The 22693-nt window shown below is 38.0% G+C and overlaps 1 protein-coding gene across 12 annotated transcripts in view; it reads right to left on the bottom strand.

The window, feature by feature from the left end:
• Positions 1–21446, bottom strand: part of LMO7 (LIM domain 7) — a 130932-nt gene extending 109486 nt beyond the window's left edge. For all 12 annotated transcript variants that reach the window (XM_047720144.1, XM_047720145.1, XM_047720143.1 and 9 more), the window contains exons 1-2: positions 21376–21446; positions 7957–8026 (exon numbers count right to left, since the gene is read on the bottom strand). The gene's annotated coding sequence lies outside the window, so the exon portion shown is untranslated. The remainder of the gene's footprint in view (positions 1–7956; positions 8027–21375) is intronic.
• Between the last annotated feature and the right edge of the window lie 1247 nt (positions 21447–22693).

Genomic DNA, 22693 nt, shown 5'->3' with positions numbered 1-22693 from the left:
AATAAAAAGGTTAAATTTGGGGCACCTGGGTCGCTCAGTGGGTTAAGCCTCTGCCTTCGGCTCAGGTCATGATCTCAGGGTCCTGGGATCAAGCCCCACATTGGGCTCTCTGCTCAGTGGAGAGCCTGCTTCCCCCTCTCTCTCCGCCTGCCTCCCTGCCTCCTTGTGATCTCTGTCAAATGAGTAAATAAAATCTTTAAAAAAAAAAAAAAAGTTTATATTTTTTTGTTTGAGGCATAATTATACAACTTGTAATAGTGGTCTACCCTCCCTTTGAAATAAAAAGATTTCTTTAGTGCAGTTTTTATCCTGAAACCACAACTGAGCAATTTTCATCAAGTTTACTGATATCACTTAACCTCTCCCGGTCTCTATTAGGAAGTGGAAGAAAAAGAAAAAAATCATTTAACTCAATAAAACACTAAAGTCTGATTTCACATCTACAAAACTGTTCCAATACAGTGATAGGGGAGAAATGAACAATAATTGAAAAACATGGTCATTTATAAACTACCTAGCCTTCATTAGTTATCAACTGTGAGGAAAATGAGAACATGAAGATTAAGTAAGAATGAAGGCAGAAGTAGTGTTCTAGGAGGGGACCTCAATGTTGTCCCCCATCCGTTTGGAGATGGGGAGCATGGCAGCCAGAGTCAGCTCAGCATGAATGCTGTTCTCACTGGCTATGCAATCAAACAGCAACAATGAGTGAATCAGAAAGATTTCACTTGGTGGAAGCCTCTCCCACATGTGCTTGGTGGAGATCTCAAATCAGCAATAAAATACAAGAACAGAAAATAGACACTGTTGATCTTAGCATTAAATGGTTATTGTAAATGCACTCTACTATACCATCTTCCCATCTCTCTCCATGGTGTTGCTTTTTACCAGGTTATATATAGATCACCATCAAAATACATTCACAAATGTATCTTGTTTATTACCAACTAGAGAGATATTCCCTCTGAAACACACACTGAGTTTGATCTAGTACAGAACGATCCTTTGTCACTATTCTTTTAAGCAAAGCATGTGTTGGTTGCCCATCCAAGTCACATTCTAATGCTCCCTGAATATTTTCATTTCAACCATACAAAATTTATTCCTGCCTCCTAACAAGAAACGTGCCACCCTTGAGTGAACATAATAATTATATTCATTTTTCCTATATATTTCAACTTGGATAGGAAAATAGAGGAAAAAGAAGTGGGCTTTTTCCCTGAATTATTTTTCCCTGAAAACACGCTTGTCTTGAGGTCTCACATTTGGTCTTACTTATAAAAGAGCTCACAAGCTCAGTGTCCCACAAGCCTCCCTTTTCCCAACCCCCTCGTTCCCCTTGTCCTGGGAAAAAGAGTAGGTTACATATAGTCACTGCCTGAAAGTGGGTTTTTAAAAGGACATGATAAAACCTGGATTCCTAGTGCACCTTCTATTACTGCTGGAAGGGAACAACTTGATGTTTCAATAGTGACCTTGGCACAAACTAGGTCACACTACTTTGCTGACACCCAACTGCACAGGAGAGTAAAGATGAATCAGGAATAATTTTACACAGGCACAAGAACATTAACCACTAATAACCTTTCGAAAATAGCAGTAAGAATGGACCCACAGACTTGGATTATTTCTTGAAGTAATTCTTAAAGTAACCATTATGAACACAAGAGAAACTGACGCATCCAACAGCTTAAGCTAGCTGGCATCTTTGCCCATTTCCTGCATTCTATAGCGTTCCTGAATGAGGAGACAACCTTCCCAGTCTCTACAGTCACGCCTTATGCATTCCAATCTCAAAAATAATCTGAAAGAATAACCCTTTAGAGGAAAGATGCTCAAATTCAGCTCATATTTTTGAAGAAAGTGTGGATATGCTGAGAAGAATGACAGACAGGGGCAGGCAGGTAGGGAGAGGGAGAGAGAATCTTAAGCAGACTCCACATGCAGCACGGAGCAGATACAGGGCCTGATCTCATCTCACGACCCTGAGATCATGACCTGAGCCGAAGTCAAGAGTCAGATGTTTAAGTGACTGAGCCACCCAGGTGCACCAAGAAGATTTTTCTATTAAGCCTACTAAGAGACACAAACTTTCAAACAAAAAAATGATTCAAACCAAATTTTCTAGAACACCATTGCTTTTCTAAGACAAACTGCAATGGAAATGGCAGGCATAAGTAGATCTCTCAAATCTATACTCAGCAAGCAAACCAGCCCATGTGAAGGGGCAGTGATCACTTTCTTAACCCTTTAGCTCCATGGCTCCTAGCTAGGGATGATTTTACCCCATCAGGGTCCTTGGCAACGTCAGAAGACATTTTTAACTGTCATAATTTCAGGGCAGGGAACATGGTGTTACTGGCATCTAGTGAGTAGAGTCCAGGGAAGCTACTAAACATTTTACAATGCACAGGAAAGACCCCCCAACAAGGAATTATTGGGCCCAAAATGTCGATAGTCAGCAGTGCCATGGTTGAGTAATCTTGCTTTAGTAAATACAATTAAATCATCAGGGGTCCGAGACAACTATAAGTCTTAGGGTTAATAACTTCCTTGACGTTCTCTGCACATATGTATTTCATGCACTTTAACACATCTGATGGTAAACATTATTCTGGGTCAATGGCTCTTTTCGCCATCAGGATATCTTGCTTATTTCTCAGGGCTTTGTTCTGAGGTTGAGTTTTTGAATTCCCAAATCAACTTTTAGTTTTGAGTTTCAATAAACTGAACATACCCACACTTAACACTGGCTAATTTTTTGTAAAACTCGAACTCTTGCGTGAGATTTTTTTTTAGCATGGCTTTGTAAAGAATATAAAGAATAAAAAAGAGAGAAAAATGTATTTCTTTAAAAATTAAAACTTAGTCCAATGAGAAAAACTGTACCTCTATCTATGAGAACATGGTTAATATCTCCCCAAGACAAAACATTCATAAAATAATATGAATGTTCCAAGCAATGTATCCAGTGTATTTCTAAATCAGCTAAACGCCTCTCTCCGGATTATCATTGCTCAGAGGATATCCCATGTGCTTCACATAGGTCCTTCTACAAACAGTAAATCCAGTGCCTTGACCTCAAAGCTAAATACAGTAACTGACATGAAACGGATAAAAGTTATAGCAGAAGGAAAGAGAGAAAGAAGGGAGTGATGGAAAACAGGGCTTGGAGCATAGAAATTGTATAATTCTTACTACATTTAACTTAATGTTATCTACACCAGAGAAACCTCATCCACAGAACCCTCTTTAAACTACACACCTGAGGGCACCTGGGTGGCTCTGTGGGTTAAAGCCTCTGAATTCGGCTCGGGTCATAATCTCAGAGCCTGGGATCGACCCCCGCATCAGGCTCTCTGCTCAGCTGGGAGTCGGCTTCCTACCTTTCTCTCTGCCTGCCTCACTGCCTACTTGTGATCTCTGTCTGTCAAATAAATAAATAAAAATCTTTTAAAAAAATAAAATATTGAATAAACTGCACACCTGAACTCAGGGACCCCAAGGCTACCTACACTCCTAACCACAGCCCGTTTTGCCAAGATGACACTCTTCTCAAGGAACGCATCCACCAGCTGGCCAGTGACCTGTGATATCCATAGCCTGGAAAGACAAGGTAATTTGATCCATTCGGATTCTTCTCCTGGGAACCTCAACTGAGAGACACCATTTCCTGTTTGCATTGGGGCAGAAAGAAGTAATCATGTGGAATGTGACTGTCATACCTATGGCTGCACACCAAATTAATGACAGAGTCCTCTGAAAATCCTTAAAATAAAACACTTCATCTCACTTAGTCCGAAAGCATCTCTGCTCTTTGTTACTAAAAAAGCATTAACTGCATATAAAACGGGTGAATCAGATTAAGATCTCTGGATGTACCCATGTCAATTTCCTGGTTTTAATATCGTATCACAGTTATGCAAAATGTTATCATGGGGGAAACTGGGTGACAGAGGACCTCTCTGTACTGTTTTCCCCCACCCCTTCCTGTGAATCTCTATTTGTTTCAAAATAAAGTGTTTTTTAAAAAGCAAGTATTAAATTAAAAACAAATAAAAACACTTACCTATTTGTATTAATTTCCTAGCACTACTATGACAAAGTCTCACAAACTAGGTAGCTTAAAACAACAGAGATAGGGCGCCTGGGTGGCTCAGTGGGTTAAGCCGCTGCCTTCGGCTCAGGTCATGGTCTCAGGGTCCTGGGATCGAGTCCCATATCGGGCTCTCTGCTCAGCAAGAAGCCTGCTTCCCTCTCTCTCTCTCTGCCTGCCTCTCCGTCTACTTGTGATCTCTCTCTGTCAAATGAATAAATAAAATCTTTAAAAAAAAAAAAAAAAAAAAAACAGAGATTTATTGTCTCACAGGTCTGGAGGCTAAAAGTCCAAAATCAAGGTGTCCACAAAGCCACGATTCTATGAAAGCTGTAAGCAAACTTCCTTGCTTCTTCCAGCTTCTGGTGGCTTGCCAGCATCTTTGTTTCTCTTTGCGTATACAGGCGTCACCCCAGCCCTCGGTTGTCTAGTGGCATTCTTCCTGGGCGTATCTGTCTTCACAGAGCCATCTTCTTCTAAGGATGTCTTACTAGATTAGGGGCCCACCCTACTCCTTTATGACCTCATCCTTCCTAAGTACATCATCTGCAACAACCTTATTCACAAATAAGGTCACATTCTGAGGTACTGGGGTTTAGGACTTCAAAATACTATGTTTGGGGGAAGGCACAATCCAACCTCTAACACTATCCCTTCAAATATTTAATTCTGGAGCTTACTATTGTTCACAATTGAAAACTTTTCCATTTATTCATTAAAAAAATCTTTGAGGGGCATCTGGGTGGCTAGGTCGGTAAAGTGTCTGCCTTAGGCTAGGGTCATGATCTCAGAGTCCTGGGATGGAGCCCAGCATCAGTCTCTCTGCCTGGTGGGGGTCTATCTCTCCCTCTCCTTCTGGGAGTATGCTCTTTCTCTCTCTCTCTCTCTCCCTCTCTCTCAAGTAAGTAAATAATGTCTTTTAAAAAAAAAATCTTTGACCTCCAAATATATCAGTCATTTAGCTGCTGTGGACACAGAAATTACTCGTATAAAGAGTCCAGCTCGGGGTTTTTTATCTTTCTTCTACACACATCAAAAACAAAGGCTTCTGACATACTCCTTGAGGAATTCTTAGAGGTCAATCTTCATAGTCCAACTACAACTGCTCAGGTGTTAGGTGTGTTCACCAAATGTCAGTCTATTATAATTCCCTGCAGCACATTTATATCTGGTGCTTTCTTGCTCATTTGCTAATTTATTTGTTAGATCTTGCTCCACCACTAAAATGTAAGCTTTTTGAGGACAAGGTCCTTATCAGTCTTTCTTCCTCCAATATATCCCAATAAGCTAGAAAAGTTCTTGACCTAGTAGGCACTCAATTAATTGTTCAAAAATTAATGTGCAACAAAAGAACATTCATTGAGTATCTGTATGTCAGACTATCTGTATAATCCCTTTCTATCCACATATGACAACCCTACCAGGTAGATCTTGGACCTCTAACGCACACCTCAAATTGAGGCTTCAAGAAATTTTTTTTTAAGTTTTTATTAATTTATTTAATTATTTATTTATTTATTTATTTAAAATTTATTTATTTATTTATAAATAAATTTATAAATTTATATATATTTTATATATTTATAAATTTATTTATTTATTTATTAACAGAGATCACAAGAAGGCAGAGAGGCAGGCAGAGAGAGAAGAAGGAAAGCAGGCTCTCTGCTGAGCAGAGAGCCCGATGCAGGGCTCGATCCCAGGACCCTGAGATTATGACCTGAGCCGAAGGCAGAGGCTTTAACCCACTGAGCCACCCAGGCACCCTTAGGCTTCAAGAAATTTTGACATAACCATCCTGACACACAAGTATGGGAAGAAGGAGTCAAATGAGACATAATGACAACTTCAAACCAATTATAGCCCAATTCTGCAACTGTGGTTATTCTTATGCTCCTACATCCCATTGAAAATGCTCAGTGTCCTGTATTTGGGAAATCATCTCATTTAATATTCCGGAAATACATTTCATTTTAGTGTCTAGAGATAAAATCCAAACAAGATAGAATCTCCATGCTTGAAATAGAAATTGTTGGAGAGATGTTTGGATTTAAATATAAAATATATTTGGCTTTCATCTAATCATAGAATCAGAAGACTGAATAAAACCTCTAGTGGCCAGTAACAACAAACCACCACAGTTCAAGCATTCCAAATATGTGGGGTATTTGAAATCAAAGGCTAATTTCATTTCAAATGTGTGTAATTGATCCAAGAAATGGCAATTCAAAATCTAAGCATTAAAGTAAGAATAACTTGAGCCACTTGAAAAGACTTTCAATATGATTCAAACTTTTAATTTTCACAGATATTATTTCATAAAAGTAATTTTCATATAAGGCTTTATTTTTATTAAACTGAATGTTTCATCCTAGAAAGACTCAAAAACCAAATTTCTTAATGTTATTCTTGAAATAATACCTTCTGACTTGCTGTATTACTGGAAGTAAATCATACATGTATGTATATTGCTATATATTCATACACACACACACACACATATCTCTTCATATAATGATATATGCATACATGATAGGTTTTTTACCTAACCAAATTTGAGACCAATAAAAATATCATGTCATGACAGAAATGGGACAGAAATAACCTGGTAAGAAAGAAGGAATTAATATTTGAGCCTAACTGCTCTGGAAACTTTATACATATTCTATATTTCAAAAGAAAATTGTAATTGATCTTCCAAAGAAAAAAGAAAGCTCTAAAACTCTTCTACCCCTTTCTCCTAAACAGATATTTTCCAATAATACAAAACCTGTGACCAACTTACTCCTGTCAAAATTTTAATAAGATTTTTATACCAGCTGCAAATCCAGAAATCTGATACTGCTACCTTTCTACTGCTATCCTTCATGCCTTTGATATATGCAAACACATGGCTGACAAAACAGAAGGTTCTCAAATATAACCAGCTAGACTATTCCAAAGATATTACATATTACATATGTATGTGTGTATATGTATATACATACTATATATATACAAATATACATACTATACACACACACACACACACACACATATATTAAACTCCAGGTAGTAGCTGTGTTAAACTTCAGTGTTTTACAAAATTAATCTTTTTGACTGACTCCTGTCATAAGACTTGATTCTTCGGGATTGCTAACATTTTGAAAATAACCCATCATTTATACTTAATTATAAACTACTTTTTTTCAAAGATACAGCCCCACCTTGTTATTGGTCTTTCAATTATTGATCCACTAGAGTATATGATGACAGTGTGAAGTATTTTTCATACACAAAATCCAAATTTAAAGCGATAATGAATCTAGAGACTTGTCCCACAGTCATCTGATAGGTAGTATTAGTGAGGCAAGGGAAGATAGCAACTTAGCCAATACCACCTAGAACTCTGGTAGGAAATCTATGATACAAAGCAAACATGTTGCAAATACACTCCAAGATCTGCAGGCTAAGTGAGGGTCATGCATAAGCATGAAGCAATAGAAATGTAACAACTGGGAAACATCTAGGTTTCCTTAAAGTGTGGTCACCTAGTAAACAAAGTAGGCAGGGCTGAGATTCAGAGAGAAGGTGATCATAAACAAATGCAATTTGCAGAAGAAATAAGCTAAGAAAGGGGATATATAAGGTTTAAGGGCACAAAAACAAAACAAACAACAACAACAACAAAATAAAAGTCTCCCAGCAGAAGGGAAACAGAAAGAACTGAAGATATAGGAGGACATCACTAAAAACACTTCTGAGCAAAAAATCCCAAACCCAATTTCTATGATAATTCCAGATAAGAGGACCAGTCTATGCCCATCTTTTTACATTTTGAAAACAAAGAAATCCAGTTTTGAAGATAATTTTTTACTTACCAAACCTGCTATTGGTGTGGATAATCTATTGATCTTCTTAATGACACCAGGTTTAAGTTTATTCACCAAACTGAAAGTAAATAAATAACATATGCAATTACAAGAATGTATCATTTTAGTATTCTTTTTAACATTTTCAAAAATCATGTATACCACTAGTCCATCCCCCATATGTGATTCAGAGCCAAGAGCCCAACAAAAAGCAAACGACCGGGAAAACAAGTTAAGTAACAGAGTAAATTAAAAAGAACATCACTGGAGGCACCTGGGTGGCTCAGTCATTAAGGATCTGCCTTGGGCTCAGGTCATGATCTTGGGGTCCTGGGATTGAAGCCGGAATCAGGCTCTCTGTTCAGCAGGGAGCCTGCTTCCCCCTTCTCTCTCTGCCTGCCTCTCTGCTTACTTGTGATCTCTCTCTCTCTGTCAAATAAATAAATAAGATCTTTTAAAAAAAAAAAAAAAAAAGGGAACATCACCCCAAACAACGGTGAGTGTCCTCTCAGACCTTATAGAAACTGCTATACTCAAAGCCATGTCCCTAAAAATAGTTTCACATTTGTTAAAGGTAGAATTTGATTCTGTTCCAAGAGACAGTTTAAGAATCTCTTTCATTATAATAATCTAGTTCTCTTGGGCCTAATAATAATGTTTTCTATTAATCATTTTCATTAATTTTTTTCTCATACTGATCTGTACTTTAAAAGGTAACTTCAAACCACATTATTTTTCCAGACTTGTTTACTGAAGTATAGTTGACATATAATATTAGATTAGTTTCAGGTGTATAGCATAGTGGTTGGACATTTACATATGTTATGAAATGATCATTATAAATCTAGTTACCATCTGTCATCATACAAAGTTTAATATTATTGGCTATATTCCCTATGACTGTATAATATATGTGACTATATTCCCTGTATTCCCTTTACATCTCCATGACTTATTTACTTACCAGAGTTTGTACCACTTAATCCCACTTGACCCGTTCTGCCCACCCACTCCCCTCTGGCAACTACCAGTTTGTTCTCTGTATTTATGAGTCTATTTCTGTTTGTTTTGGTTTTTAGATCCTACATGTAAATGAAATCATATGGTATTTGCCTTTCTCCATCCGACTTACTTCAATTAGCATAATATTCCCTAGTTCTATCCGTGGGTACAAAAGACAACTGTAATTTGCCAGATAGAAAGGATGCAGTAGAACTCATCCCAACAGCCCGCTCGTTCCTACTGGTAACTCACACAAATACGTGACTGATCACTTTGTTACCCTAATGGAATGACTGCCTAAAAATTAAATGTACCAAAACTACCCCCAAAGGGGCACTGAACACATTTAAGTTGCTGACAGATCTGCAAAGATATCTGTAAGTTCCTACATTCCTGAACACGAGAAAAGAAGCCACCTTTGAAGACTGTACCTTAGAGTACCATTCTTGGCTCTAAATCTAGTTATTGTGAACTCTGTGTTTTTTGTTGCTGTTCACTGAAACAGTGCTAAGCCTTGGAGACATTTAATACTATAGTAATGCTTTTCTACTAATGCTGGCGTGGTTAATTAATTATTAGTCCCTTTCAGAAAGCAGTAATTTAAAACAGTGATTTTCCTATTCAGTAAACTAGCTACAAAAAGCAATTCTTTATTCTGTAGACAGAGCTCCAAAAAGAAAGCAAATATAGGAGAGAGAACCAAACGTTTTTAATTTACTGGTCTCCTCTTCACAATGGGCAACAGAAAAAAAAAAAAAAATCTGACACTTGTGGAATGTCACTCCTTCAACATTCCAGAGATTTATATACACACTTGAATGTGCTAAAAATAAAGAAGACAAAAGTCTCAATTTAATAGCCTTCAGAATGTTGTTCAGCAGGATTTCGAAATTACAAAATGATGGCTTACAAAGATTTAGTCTGGTGAACAAAAGATGTTTTTTTCTGTTTTCATAGGTTTTTCACACAAAGATCTTTAGACAACTTAACATAAATAATAAAATTGCCCCCTCAACCAAGCATTTCCTAGAACTATTACTCTCTGATTCCTAATTTCTTATTTGTGCACTGAAAGCCAGGTGAGAAGGAAGCCTTTCTCCCTTAATAGCTGAATTATTTTTCTTTAATGGCTTGCTGAGGAGCTAGAAAAAATTTAAGCAGGTTTCTAAAAAATTACAGTTGCAAATTAATTCTAGTCGTTCCCTATTTACCACGTATGCAATGCTTCTAAATAATTAGAAGCACTAATAACTGGAACATTACTTAACAGCAACATTATTCTAGCCTAGTATAAATCAAGAAATTCATGGAGTTGTTGACCACTAGCTTGGCAGTGACTTTCCTACTGTAACTTGGATCTTAAAATGTAATCTTCCAGGGTGCCTGGATGGCGTTAAGCGGTAAGCGGGGTAAGTGCCTGCCTTTGGCTCAGGTCATGATCCCAGGCTCCCTACTCTTTGCGGAGCCTGCTTCTCCCTCTCCCTCTGCCCCGCCCTGCTCTCGCATGCACTCTCTCTGACCCTCACTCTCTCAAATAAATAAATTAAATGTTTTTAAAAAGTGTAATCTTTCAATGACATAAAAAGTTGGAGACTAAAACGAGCTGGGTCAACTTATCAAATGTGAGGCAAGTGTGGCATTGATTGTCTTTACGGGAGGAAGAATGTCATAAATTCCTCCTCCACCCATTTGAGTCACTGATGACTTAGGCCAGATCACTCAATTTACCTGCTTACTTCACTTATCATTTTTCTATTACAGTAATGGTAATACCAAGAGCATTAAAAAAAAAAAAAAACATACTTTCTGGAATGAATAACAACACAGCGTACACTCAATCGAGTCAGCAAAAGGAAGGGATTGAAGGAAGTAAAGGAACCAGCACAGATAAGTGATGTTTCCCCAAAAATGACTCGACTCCTCCCTCATCAGAACGTTCCACAACTATTACCTAGGAGCAACATACACACAGTGGATTGGCTTCCTTCTCGACTCTGGAGCCTCCTAGTCCATGTACAAATGCAGAAATAACCACAAGGCAAAAACAACCCCCTGCATAACACACAAAACTACCCTGTAAAAGTTGTGTCACTAGAGGAAAATGTTGTTTTACTTTGTCAAATGTTTAAATGGTAGCAGGTCTAAGCACTAGAGTGGGGAGAAAATACCATATGATTTTGGCAAATACTGAACATCCAATCAAATTACGAATCATGAATAATTATCTTCACATACAATTAAAGGAAATCTTTTTAGGGTATTTCTTCTAGAGAGGAAAATGATTTCATAAAATTTAAGCTTCTGTGAAATTTAAGGATATCTAAAAAAAATAAGGGCACAGTCTTACACCGAATAAAACACAATGCGACACAAGGGAGATATTACTCTCTTTTATAAATAGAACTTCTTTGCATAATAAGGGTTCTTCAATTACATATGTGGAATTCGTAAAGGGAACACTCACTTGAGGTCACTGGCTCTATTCAAGAATCATATAACATGATAACCTTCCAGAAGCCTCTGTGCACAAGGAAGTGGAGGCAGTGAAGGGACCATTTTATCTGCCTGCAAACCCGCCATTCCTCTAATCCTATGTATAATTATACTTTGATTCCCCCAAGCCTTCCCTTAGGCCATGGCATAAACCTAGTTATGTGCTTTATTAGCACATTAGAGGTTTGCTCTTTTGGTAAGATTAAAACCAGAACAGAAAACACCTAGTCATTTGCTCTCCCCGTGGTAGACCACACGGGCAAAAGCCTGCAAACCCTCTCCTTCAGCTCATTCCTGCATTCTTGTCTGCTTCCTTTTCTTCTTCTCTCCAAAACCTCCTGCCCACTTCCTCCAACGGAGCTGAGTTACATAACATGCTAGAAGGCTCCCTCTGTTCCAAAACCTTGTCACCAGTGAATGTGTCCTAACTTTAAATATAACTCAGAGGTGACACTCCAAGAAAACTGTACATGAAGTTCAGTGTAACATCTAGCTCAGTTATAAATGGTTTCAATGAGCATTAGAATTTGGTGCTTAGTCTCCAGAAACTAGTTCCAAACACCACACTTCATTTCCCCTTTATTGGAAATCTCTTCAGCAGGGACACCTTTCAATTCCCTATTTCCAAAGATCTTTTCCAAATGTCCTGGAGACCTGTGCTTCAAAGAGCACATCAGTACATGGAGAGTGAACTTTCTAACCTATGAATAATTTGGTCAGTCAGTCACACATACATATTTCTATTATCTTTCTGCTGACTACTTTTTCTAAATACATATCCTCACGTTAGTCAAATTTTCCTATTGGTAACCACATTCGTTAAAAACATAATGAAGACAATTTATATTTCCTTACACATTAAAGAACAATTACTTTGGTTTTATCTGTTATTTAGCACATCTTCATCTGCCTGGTTTTCTTCTAGATGAAACTGTCCATAAACATTCGAATGCTTACTGAAGACGGAGCACTGCACTAATCACACAGTGAAACTGCGAAGTACAACGAAATTCTCTCATTCCAAATATCTCCTAGCACTTAGCAGTGTATCTGGTATTGATTGTGTGCCTCAAATTATTTGCAAAACCTTGCCATCTGACTTGTAATACAGAAATTTTTCTGTGATTCAAAAGCTCTATCTTCTTTATAGAAATAGATTTAGAAAAACGTTAGCTTTTGTCTCACTCAAATGTGAGAAATCACTTTTGGCTGTTCCCAACAAGAACATCTCCCCTCTGTTAGGTTTTCTGTTAAGTCAAACCTTGATGTCATCTCTCCTAATTGGCAAGTGTTGACCAAGAGAATAAACTCTCTATCAGATATGTTAATTTGGACAAGTTATCTTAAGGAAATTCCTTACGAAGATTTTTCATTAATTACCTCCATTTAAACGCCTAAGCTACAATATCTCTAAAATAAAAACCACTCTGAGTAGTTAGTGATCACAGTTCCTTGGGTAAAGTAAGAAGTATATATAATCTAAAATTTTAAAGTTTGGGGCACCTGGGTGGCTAAGTCGGGCATCCAACTCTTGATTTCGGCTCAGGTCATTATCTCAGGGTCGTGAGATGGAACCCCATCCCGCTCTGAGCTGGGTGTGGAGCCTGCTTACCATTCTCGCTTTCCCTCTCCCTCTGCCCCTCCCCCTTCCTAAAAAATGGTGGGGTTTTTTTGTTGTTGTTGTTTTTTTAAGTTTAAAAGGATTCAATATAAACATTTATATTTGCCTTAATATTTTCAAATACTGGTAGGAACATGAACATTGACCTAAGCTGAATTTCTAGAATTCCTGTGGTTATTTTTAATCGTGCTGAGTTAGAACAGAACACAAATAGTAATAAGTGCTAAGATGGGAAAGCGTGCAAGAGCAACCTGATAACTATGGTTCTATTATGATAGGACCCTCTTATTTAGCCTCACTGTTAGGCCGGAAGCATCCTGAACCGAGCAAGCAAAGTCTGAGCCGCCTGAAGGCAGATGCCTCAGGACATTTCCCAATACCACATCAGCAGCAAAACGCCTCTAGCATTTGCTGTCCTGCCTTGCTGTTTACTATTAAGTAACATCTCTAAAGTCCTCTCCACCCCTTCATGCAAATGAGAGTGATATGTTGTTCTCTTATAGGTGGACTTGGTTTCACTCCCAATTGTCCACCACTGTGAAAAGGCTTCCGAGGCCGGTCTGTATGCGTATCTTCATCCCTGATCCTTACAGTTTCCTATATACTGTTTCTAGAAATAAAATCATCAGCGTCAAGCTCTTACTCCTTGTCTGGGAAGGAATTTGGCAAGGTGAATCCATTTACTTTTGCACCAGCAGGCAGCATTCGTGTGCCCGCCTCGCGGTGGGCTAGACCCGCAGCGCGGTCTCTCTGCGCCTGCGCCCCACACTGCAGGCTCTTCCACAGAGCGACCGCCTCCCTCAGCGCCGCTCTCCGGGGATGCACAAGATCTCACCGATTTTATCACATTAGAGATACTTAAGTTGTTTTTTATATTTTCCACTGTGAAGAAGCTTTATACATATTTCCCCATTTAATAGCCTTTTTTAAAAATAGATTCCCAAAAGGGAAGATTATTGGGAAAAGTCCTACAATGTTTATGGTAAGTTAATATATGTTTATATTAATTAACTAGCATATGATTACATGATAGGTATTGTCACACTGTTTTTCTGAGCTATACCAGCTTATATTCAATTGGTCATTTTGAGTCTATACCATTTTGCCATAACATGCCATCATGTGGTAACATATCAAATTATTTACCACCTTCAATTAAAAAATAGTATCTGGATTTCTCATAATTATTTCTTACTAAGGAAGGTGAAGATTTTACTGCTTATTTCCAGTAGTATTTCTTTATTTGCAAAGTCTTTGGTCATATCCTTTGCTCATTTGTCTCCTGAGGTTTTCAAATATGTATCTCAGAAGTTTATTTGTAACTAGTTAATGTTCAAGTCATTTTGCTTAATGTATTTTTCTCAGAATGTTGTCAGAATATCTATTTATGTATAAATTTAAATCTTTTCCTTTTTTTCCTTCTCCTTCAAAGCTTAGAATTTTAAACTGCCTCCACAGATTTTAACTCTTCAAGTTTATTTTTTTTAGCTTTATATTATCTTAACCTAGGCTATTTGGTGGGCCTATAAATTCATTCTTAGCCAATTATTTATCCCAATACAATGAACTGAGTGATTTCTCTCTTCTGCATGTTTTTATATCTCCTTTATTACAAATTCCTACACCTAAGAATGTATTTTGGACCTTGTTCCTATATTTATATGTACATTAATAAAGCAGTCCATAATTTTTGATTACTGTACTTTGTCATGTTTGTCATGTGTTCTAATGTTGGGACAAGCTCATCTCATAGAAATTCTTATTTTTAGAATTTTTTCTATTCTAACCTGCTTATTCTTCCATGTGAATGTTAAAATAATACTTATAAAGAGAAACCTGTCTAGATTTAATATGAGTATTGGATTAAAATTATAAATTAATTGACCTCTATTACCCTATTAGAAATATAGCTTATAACTTCATTTCTTAAATTTTATAGCTTACCGTTACATTTTTGACAAACAAAATAAAAGTATCACACATTTCTCTAAAGAAAACAGTGTTTTAAACCTATGGCTTTTAATCCCTTGGATCTCATCTAATTTTCTGACTGTTGATTTTTAGTATATAAAAAATCCTAGAGATTATATCTCTCATATAAGGCATTTGCTCTACTTTTAACCAATGTGATACCATTATGTATTTGTTCTTTTTACAATATTCTTTTTTTTAACTTACTTCTCCAGATACTGACTAGAATCAACATACTTTCACAGCCAACACAATGTTTTCCATGTACCTACCTGAACCCCTTCATTACACGGAAACTGACTTCAGTAATAACTTCTTGCTGATCAACTTTAATAAAATTGCTCATATCTCATACATCTATTATACACATTACTTTCTTTTATTTTTAGAAGACTATCATTCTCATTTCTGTCTCAGAGGTCCTATCACTGAAATGCTATATGTTCTCTTGTTAGTGATTTATATTTAGGGCAGGAAAGCCCTGTAGATGGTACACGCAGGTTTATGAAACAGGACTGAAGCCACAATACAAAAAACCTGCAAAATTTGCAATGAGTCTGTACAATGTGACTATTTAACAGAAGTGAACTTTTTTTTTTAAAAGATTTTATTTATTTATTTGTCAGAGAGAGAGAGGGAGAGAGAGAGCGAGCACAGGCAGACAGAATGGCAGGCAGAGGCAGAGGGAGAAGCAGGCTCCCTGATGAGCAAGGAGCCGGATGCGGGACTCGATCCCAGGACACTGGGATCATGACCTGAGCCAAAGGCAGCTGCTTAACCAACTGAGCCACCCAGGCGTCCCCAGAAGTGAACTTTTAAATTAATATTTGCTAAGCTAGTCTTCAACTTAATTAACTATTTTTAAATGATGTTTTGTTATATGTAGTTATCAAATTAAAAGAAAAAAATGACTTTGAATCTTAAAAACAGAACATACACTGGCAACCACAAAATGCTAACATGAAGAGAAACAAGTTTAAAATTTTAAAATTGCCCTTATGAACCTGAACACTTATCTTCCTTTGCCAACTACTGGGTTATCAAATAATATAGAAACTTCAAACTTTAATACTTTAAGTGAAGAAAAAAATTTAAGATTTTATTTATTTATTTATTAGAGAGAGAGGGGGGAGGGGAAGCACGGGTAAGAGTAGAGGGAGGGAGAGAGAAGAAGGGAGAGAATCCCAGACAGACTCTGCTGAGCCTGGTGCCCAACACAGGGCTCTGTCTCACAACCATGAGATCATGACCTGAGCTGAAACCAAAAGTAGAATGCTCAACAGACTGAGCCACCCAGGCACCCCAGAAATATCACTTTTTTTACTTATATTGCAAGTGGCTACAATATGGATGGGAGCAATGGATAGTGTTGGTGTGCTAGACAGACGTATGGAAACAAGTGCCCACCTCAGGAAATTCTAAACCAGAAAGAACTCTAAGAAAAATGTCTTCATTAAAGAGGGTGCTCTGGGGAACACCTGAGTGGCTCAGTGGCTTAAGCATCTGCCTTCAGCTCAGGTCATAATCCCAGGGTCCTGGGATTAAGTCCTGCATCACGCTCCCTATTTAGTGGGGAGCCTGCTTCTCTCTCTGCCTGCTGCTCCCCTGCTTGTGTTCACACGTGCGCTCTCCCTCCCTCTCTCTCTCTCTCTCTCTCTCTGTGACAAATAAATAAACAAAATCTTTAAAAAAAAAAAAAAGAAGAAGAAGAAGAAGGCCCTCTGGGCTTCACATGGAACAAAGCAAAAAAGCCCAAGGGCCCACTGGTATCACTGCCATTCGATGTGTCGAAGTCTCCAACTCTAACAAGACTGATATCTCTTGCATGATTGAGAAATGACAAAGTTCTTTACTTTGTCCTATGTCTTAAAAAACTCACCTGAGGATCCCGTAGAAAATTAACAGGAATTCTTTTTAGTAATTTTTCTCCTTCTATTGAATGCAACTTTAACTGAACATGTTTTGTTCATGTGGACCGTGTAGTAGTCACTGGCATAATAAATTAAAACAGGATTTCTCAAACCAAACAGGTGATTCACTCTTGATTCACTCTTTCCAAGCTGTGAGCCATGGCGAAGAAATAACAGTGTGAGAAGAGTTTTCTCAATAATTTGGGCCAAGTTCAAAGAGAGAAACTTCTGAGACGTGGCTCACGTGCAAACTTCTGCGGCATGGCTGGCTGTCATGGGATAGAGCAAAGATTGGCAACATTCCAGGGTAGTATAGACTGACTAATCAGAGACACGCCCAATAAATTTAATCTTCGAACGTATCTTCTTACTTCATAAGGTGAATAAAGAATGTTTTCGTTTTAGTATTTCTAAGATTGCTATCATAAGATGAGTAACTGAAATTACTAACTCCTATCACTAGCTAGATAGATATGCCTCAACTAAGTATGTTTAGAGAAGAGAAATCTGCTAGAACCACAGAGTGAGAGAGGCTTGTATATTTAGGCAGTGCGGCTAATCTCATTTTTTAAAAAAGTACATAGTGAGGCCCTCACGAACACTAACACTGTAGACAGGGGACAGGGGACTGATTAATGAATACTATCAATGATTAACAAGGAGCTGAAGTCACCTTATACAGACTCTTGTCAATCCTTTCACTAATTGGAAAAAAAAAAAAATTAGATGTTGTTCCCATCTTTACTGTTTAGGAAAGCCAAGAGAGATTACCTAAGGTATACAGTAAATGAATTATTGTAACAGACTTCAGCCAGCGGAGTAATCTTTTAGCCCTCAACTCAATTAGATCTCACAGTCAATCAAACTAAATGATACTAAAATGATTAACAGAAGATACTAACTTCAATAGTAAGTCAGATTAAAAGACAATTAAGGCCCATTATCCTCATTGCGCCCCTATGTATCTTGTCTAAAACCTTAGTGTGGAGTTTATACCCAATTTAGACTATCTGAAATGTCAGAACTCTGCCAGCTGGGTGGAAGCTATAATAAGCTCCCTTCCTCTAACTCTTGACTTTGATATTTCAGAGAGGCAGCTCATAAAGGATAAACTACGGCTCTGCTGAAATTAGATAAAATAATAAGAAAACTCTTTAATGATGATAATGAACCGGATGCCTAGAGATTGTTAATAGGCAACAGCAGACTCTGTATTTCACAAGAATCCATTTCCCTGGCCATGAACCAAGCAGAAGTTCAGCTTTTTCCTGTAAGAAAATGAATTCAGAGTTTTAAAATATCCTAATCATACTTCAGCTAAAACTTGAGACCTCTTATGGGTAAAATATTCTCAAAGACAGATGGCCTACTATGTATCTACCATGAATTTAGGAGTCAGCACTTACTACCAGACTCTGAAGGGCGGATTGTGCTTTCCTCAGGGGCATTAGAACTCAGGCGGAGGGAGGGGACCAAACAGAGACGCCTGATTCATCGTTCACAGGCCACCCAGCTAGGCTTTCTTCACTACAGATTTATAAGAACAGAGTTACCTAGGTTTTTTTCTCTCAACATTACAATTTTTATTACTATGCTTTATTAACCATGGGGTGCCTTGGTGGCTCAGAGGGTTAAGCCTCTGCCTTCGGCTCAGGTCATGTCAGGGTCCTGGGATAGAGCCCCGCATCGGGCTCTCTGCTCGCCAGGGAGCCTGCTTCCCCCTCTCTCTCTGCCTGCCTGCTGTGATCTCTCTCTCTCTCTATGAAATAAACAGGTAGAATCTTAAAAAAAAAAAAAAAAAAAAAAAAAAAAAAAAAAGCTTTATTGACCAGTGGCTGTACACAATGTGATTCACAATTAAAAGAAGGATTTTTTTTTTAATACAAACATCACGGAGGGCTTTGATGCCCCTCAATAAACTACAATTGCTGATTACCACAGCTTAATACTTACTTATGCTACTTTGGGAAAACATTCATTTAAAGAATACTGGATACCAAACATATTGATTAGACTTAATCTGATAATGCACAAAACCCCCCACTGGTATTATTCAAGCTAGGAAACAATCTGAGAATGAGTGAGCTTTGGGAAGTGGTCAATTAAAGTGACTTTTTTTTAACCAATAGATCTCTCAACAGGCGTCCAAATCTTAGCTGAGAAGGTAGAACTTACGTACTTCATCTAACAGTATTGCTTGTGATCAAAGTAGTTTTTCCTTAACTCTGAACATCCTCCCTGGTAACAATAAGCACCTCCTCTCCAGCTGGATATGGTTTTTACAAATCACCTCAAGTCATTCAGAGACCAGGCTGGTGCAAAAATTGCATTTAAAAAAACAAAAAACTAAGTAGTCACACAAATATGTTTAATGATCTTGTTATGGAGGCAATGACTCAAAAAGGGGGTCCTTAAAAATGATTTAAGTGGTAGTTCATCATTGGCAGTATGTACACACAAAGTGACTTCTCTGAAAAGATCTCCTGTTTCGGCTCTACGCTCTCACACGTCTACCAACAACTCAGCGCTTCACAGGCACACTTTCTAGCTAAGGCTTATCCTGACTTGTGGAGCTTACAGTGGAGAAAGTTATTTCACTGCAAACGTCTACATAGTCCATACGCATAGCTAAGGTAGCTCTCAGATCACATGCATCTTTCTACCCATCATTCCCCCTCCATCTTCTGAATGCCTTAGAACACATTTAAATCCCACAGTTTTCAAATTAATAAAAAGTAACTTCCTAACATTGACCAGTTAGACTGACCACGTGGTCTACTAGAATTAGTTTAAAGATATTCGGCAATGGCACTTCTAAATATACATCAGAAGAGGACAAGAAATACCTCTTAAATTTTACTTGAGGCCCTTCTTCAGATGCCTGCTCTGCTATGTACTAGGTAAAATCACATGAAATTGACATTTCTGCAGGTCACGGAGGGTTGAATATCAGTAACTTCATATGGTTCCATTTACTAACATTGCTCTAAGACAAAAAAGTTTGAATATCGACCAACAGATCTAGTGAGATAGAGGTTGTTATCTACATGGCCATCTTTCCAGCAACAGCTTACACTTATGCAAAGACTATATATATATATGTATGTGTATATATATATGTGTGTGTGTGTGTGTGTATACACATACATATATATATATAATGGAATTTTGCAACCCGGTGAGTTAGGCAGACCAGATATGCTGATCTCCACTTCAGGGTTGAGAAAATAAGGGTCAGATGCTAAGTCAGTTGCTCCAATGTCCAGAAGTAATGGGGCAAAGAGTCAAACCTAAGCCCTTTGACTCCACATCTTTGCTGAAACAACCTTCCTTTAAAAGGGTAATCAAAATCATCTAAATCCAAGCACATATACTCCTAATGCTTACTTGTGGACAGATTCCATAAATACCTATGTGCTAAGTGTCTAAATTAGAGCACTTAAGCCCTTTCAAAATTGTGGGTGCATACTCATGGACATTCTTATAATTTATTTGCTCACTTCTGCAACCTACACCCTCACTCGGGATTTCATCTTTACATCCCACAGGCCAGCCTCCCCATCACCCAAAGGTCACATACCTGGCTAACTACACTTTGCCTCCCCTGGAGGACAAAACAGTGGGACTAGATGATGTAGGCTTCACACCATATCACTCATTCCACCAGCCTAGTTTACTTATGATAACCAAGCCCTGAGATTTTATTTTCAGTAATATATTAATTGAATGAATGGCCCATAGGCCATTGACTCAAATTGATGGTAGCAGTGTAACGACTCCACTTAAAGCTTAAAAGAGGGGCACCTGGGTGGCTCAGTGGATTAAAGCCTCTGCCTTCAGCTCAGGTCATGATCTCAGGGTCCTGGGATCAAGCCCCGAATCCGGCTCTCTGCTCAGCGGGGAGCCTGCTTCCTCCTCTCTCTGACTGCCTTTCTGCCTACTTGTGATCTCTGTCGAATAAATAAATAAAATCTTTAAAAAAAAAAAAAGCTTAAAAGAAAAATTTGTTACTGCCTAAATTTGTTTTATAAGCATCACTATTTACTGATGAAGGAAAAAGTTTTATATTAATTTCTAAACCAGGCAATTCCGTGTGTTAGAAGATTCAGAGTGGGAGCTGGTGCGAGGTAGTAAGTCTTCCTCCTCAACCACCCACCCCTACTGGACCATCAAGCAATAACAGAATCTTTCTTGTTTACTAATTTAAAATAATATATGTTTCACCAATGCTATCTTTAGATGCAGAGACTGATAACCTCTTCCTACTGTCTGGTACTGTAGGGGTATCAATTTGCAGAGATCAAATCTCACTTGTTACCAAGAAAACAGATCGGTGACTATGACGGCCATGGAAGGGGGAGTGAAGACAACTCAGAACACACATACACATTTTTGCTTTTGAATTATTTTTTAACTACTTTAAATACTTACTCACACAACAGAACACCATTCTCTAGAGAAGCTCGAAAATCCTTTGTTTCAAAATTCTTCTCTGTTACTGCCTGAAAAACAAATTTAGGTGTTAATTTTCTTAGCTGGGGTTAATACACAAGTCAAATTTAGCATTAGATTAATTAATATGCAACTGTTATCCTTGAAGGATGTGCATATATCATCAAAAGTTGATTAAGGAAATTGATCTAGGAAATTACATGTGGTTCTATGTTACAGAGAGAGAGATTAACCATTTTAGTATGAACAAATATAAACAGGAAAAAAAGACCACAATGAGAGTTTTCTGTAATGGAACCATTTTACGGGTAATCAACAAAAGCTAGAAACTCCATTTCCAACATGTTTTCCATAAAATCCTATAGGCAATCTAGCCTACCAAGAGTAAATAAAATCAGATTAAGATATAAACTTGAAATATCAATTATTCATGCCCATCATTAATTTCAATTCCATCCTTCAATTCCTGAAGTTAGATGACAAAGCTAAAAAGAAACAGGCATGACTCTCCTTAAATGGATTCATAAAATAGCCCTGATTTGCATAATGAGCCATATTTATTGAGACATCCTAGAAAGGGGGCTATGACATCCTGACACAGAGAGACAAAACACAGACACAGAAGACCCTGTGTACTTCAGACAATTCCCCACTAAAGGCTATGACATTATGAACAGACCACCTATAGTTGTTACCACAAGGAAAGTTCGTTAGCGAAGCCACTGGAAACATATGTACAGATCCTGTCTCTCAAGAGTGGAGTAGCTGGGAGGAAAGAGGGTCTTAGGACAGATTACCAGAGAAAATGGAAGCCTCAGTAGGAAAAAGCTGTTCCAAGAACAACTCCTGCCACTTGCTCCACATGCCACTTTGGGAAGAAACACCATGTTGGAAATCTGGGGATTTGGGGGGAAGTCTCTGATCTTAACCCTAAGTAGCTACAAAGTCTCCTGTTGTCATAACTCACCACAGCTAGGTTTTCAGCCCACCTACAATCCCTAGGTATGCCTTCCGCATCTTTTCCATGGTGCCCAATATCGCCCTAGCTAGGCATATTGTCTGTTAACTAATAAAACAGCAGTTATTTTGCAGAACAGAAGTTAGTTTCTCATTAGCTGGTTGTGTGAATGTGGACAGAAGTCTGGGCCAGGAGGTAACAAATTCAAACACAAGAAGTAGGAGATCCCTTCCTCTATACAGCATTAATCTAAAGAAAGTCTACATTGCCCCATGAATTAAACATTGGCTGAGTGTCTCTGTTACAGGCACTTACCTGGATATTGGGTGGAGAGCTGAA

This window comes from Lutra lutra, chromosome 3 (assembly GCF_902655055.1).
Source record: "Lutra lutra chromosome 3, mLutLut1.2, whole genome shotgun sequence".
NCBI lineage: Eukaryota > Metazoa > Chordata > Mammalia > Carnivora > Mustelidae > Lutra > Lutra lutra.
This window is presented reverse-complemented; position numbering and strand designations above follow the sequence as displayed.